Here is a 2,094-nt window from a genome sequence, read left to right as displayed (position 1 = left end):
CCCCTAAGCACCACCTGGTGTGGCCCTAAAACAAAAAATACTTTTTCTTAAAAAAAGTTGTGATACAGTTGAGGTTATAGTATTGCAGATAAGGAGCTTACCTTTGCATGTGACTGTTTCCATCCCTAGCCCCATATATGGTCTCCAAGCCCAGCCAGGAGTAATCCCTGATTGAAAAGGTAGGAGTAAGCCCTGAGCAATATAAAATGTGCTTCTCCCTAATAACAAATTGTTAATTGGAATACTATGAACCTTTGTTATCAAACATCTTCTACTGTCTAGGAAAAGAAAGAAAATACTAGGTTAGTGTTAACTGGAGGGATAAACTTCTGTTTTCTATTTAGCACCATCTGAATAGACACTGGCTGAAGCCAGAAAGGCCAGAGGCTGCCAATTGCATGTAGCTTTGAGTACCTACAAGCAGAAGGGCAGCAGCTGTATCTGAGCTGTTTCTGAGGGAAGCCTTCCTGGCTTCCTCTGCTCTTGGCCCCAGAGGGGCACAGAAATTTCTCTTGCTGCTGCTGTATGGCATGGGGTTGGGTGCAGAAATACCTTGTATCTCTACTGGTTGGCACCAGGATTCTAAAATGATCCTAGTTGGCTCGATGTATGCCAGTCTACTACTTGTTCACAATGGGCCAGCGTTAGGTTCCTGTACTCATTTGGACTTGGCAGGTGCCACAAGGGAAATCTGCGTCCTTGCTGAAGGGACAGATGTTTGTTGAAATTTCTCATCAGACTTGGTTGGAATTCCAGAATGTTTGGCAAAAATTTTCGTTGAATTGTTTGGCGCCTCAAGAACAGAAATTTTAAAGGTTCTCTGCCAAATACATAAGCTTCCTATTTCCTGGTCCTTTGGGTTAGAGAGAACAGTCCTTTCTATGTTTTAATTTTACTACATTTCTTGTCTCTATTTACAATTATGGCATCCTTAGCTTGGTATCTGGGTAGTTTCACTAGACAAAAAGCTCAGGTTACTTCTGGTTCTGTGTTCAGGGGTCATTCCTGAACACAGGTAGTAATCAGAAGACCATATGGATTAAAGGATTAAAACATGTGTGGCCACATGCAAAGCAAAGGCCCTACCCACTTTGTTATCACTGACTATTACAGAGTTTTTTCTTAATGTTAAAATAGTATTTTTTCTCTTTTATACATTTATGTAATTTAATTTCTCTTCTCGTATATTTATGCTATATTTTTAGCATATTTAAAATTAATGCTTAGAATATATTTGGCCTGAGTGATAGCACAATTGGTAGCATGTTTGCCTTGCACCTGGCCGATACAGGTTCAATCTCCTGCATCCCAGATGGTCCCCTGAGCTTGCCAGAACTAATTTGTGAGCACAGAGCAAAGATTAGCCCTGAGCACCACAGGGTGTGACTCAAAATATATAAAAAACTTTGAAATATAAAATGTAAAAAATGGGAGAAAAATTAAGTAAATGTTATCTGATACTATATTAAAGTTTATAAAATATAACAAATAAAATAGCAAGTAAAATAGTATAGAAACAGTCCAATATCCTTGAAAGTTTAATAAATGTAAATTTAATACATAAAATAATTGCTATTTTTTATTATTTTTTGGAGCACTAATCGGTGCCCAGGGTTTACTCCTGTCTATGCACTCAGAAATCACTTCTGTCAGGCTTAGGTGACCATATGGGAGGTGGCAATTAAACCTGGGTCAGCTGTGTGCAAAGCAAATGCCCTTCCAGCTGTGCTCCAGCCCTATAAATAATTATTTTAAAGTGTTATCCTTTCACAGGAGCCATGCTAATCTTCCCTGTATTGTTCCAATTTTAGTTTATGTGCTGCTGAAGCAAGCACTGTTTTAAAGTGATTATTTAGCTAGTATATAAAGCTTAAAGCTTGATTTTTGCTTACAAACATACATTCATTGCAAAAATTACTAATTTTAAAAATTATCAGATAGTTGGGTAATTCTTGAAAGATCATTAAATATATAATAATTCAAAATGATAACTTCTAGTTCTTTAAATAAAACGCTTAATTTTTGTATGTGAAACAATACCATGATAAAGTAAATACTTAAGAGAGGTCGAGATTAAACCCAATAAAAATAAAA

General features: G+C 36.7%; 1 pseudogene; it reads right to left on the bottom strand.

The window, feature by feature from the left end:
- Positions 1-1,738: 1,738 nt before the first annotated feature.
- On the bottom strand, positions 1,739-1,835 carry LOC126021736 (uncharacterized; annotated as a pseudogene).
- Positions 1,836-2,094: the final 259 nt, after the last annotated feature.

Source organism: Suncus etruscus, chromosome 10, assembly GCF_024139225.1.
Source record: "Suncus etruscus isolate mSunEtr1 chromosome 10, mSunEtr1.pri.cur, whole genome shotgun sequence".
NCBI classification, from domain to species: domain Eukaryota; kingdom Metazoa; phylum Chordata; class Mammalia; order Eulipotyphla; family Soricidae; genus Suncus; species Suncus etruscus.
The sequence above is the reverse complement of the archived record's forward strand: the minus strand, read 5'-3'. Positions and strand labels throughout refer to the sequence as shown.